We start from the raw sequence: 393 nt of genomic DNA, 5'->3' as shown, positions 1-393 counted from the left end.
TATTTCTCCTTCAGAATTAAACTTATTCAGCAGTGTACAAATACGTGCATAGTATTTAATTACTCTCAAGAAAATAGTGTATGAAATTTAAATGATCCCTTATCTAAGTTAAGCCTATTAGGCTACAACGTACTTCATGAATACATTACCCTCAATCAGTTGCAGCAACTACAGACGTGACAGATCCAGCACTAACGATGGAGTGAAGGGAATTCAATGTACTTATTCTACACAAGATATTTCTGTATGAATCGTCCTCGAAAAAAATCCATGATATCCCAAAAGAGCGAATTTTACGCGCAACATTTCTCTTTCCTCCATGTTTACAAGACAACGGTGGCGATAGAAGAACAAGTACGACAGTTTTTACTGCATATTACTGTCGCGTCTTTA

General features: G+C 36.1%; 1 protein-coding gene across 1 annotated transcript in view; it reads right to left on the bottom strand.

Moving 5' to 3' along the window:
* The window catches only part of LOC119581807 (AMP deaminase 2-like), a gene marked incomplete in the record, with an annotated part of 169,661 nt that overhangs the window by 80,047 nt on the left and 89,221 nt on the right, over nucleotides 1-393 (bottom strand).

Source organism: Penaeus monodon, chromosome 15 (genome assembly GCF_015228065.2).
Source record: "Penaeus monodon isolate SGIC_2016 chromosome 15, NSTDA_Pmon_1, whole genome shotgun sequence".
Classification (NCBI taxonomy): domain Eukaryota; kingdom Metazoa; phylum Arthropoda; class Malacostraca; order Decapoda; family Penaeidae; genus Penaeus; species Penaeus monodon.
The sequence above is the reverse complement of the archived record's forward strand: the minus strand, read 5'-3'. Positions and strand labels throughout refer to the sequence as shown.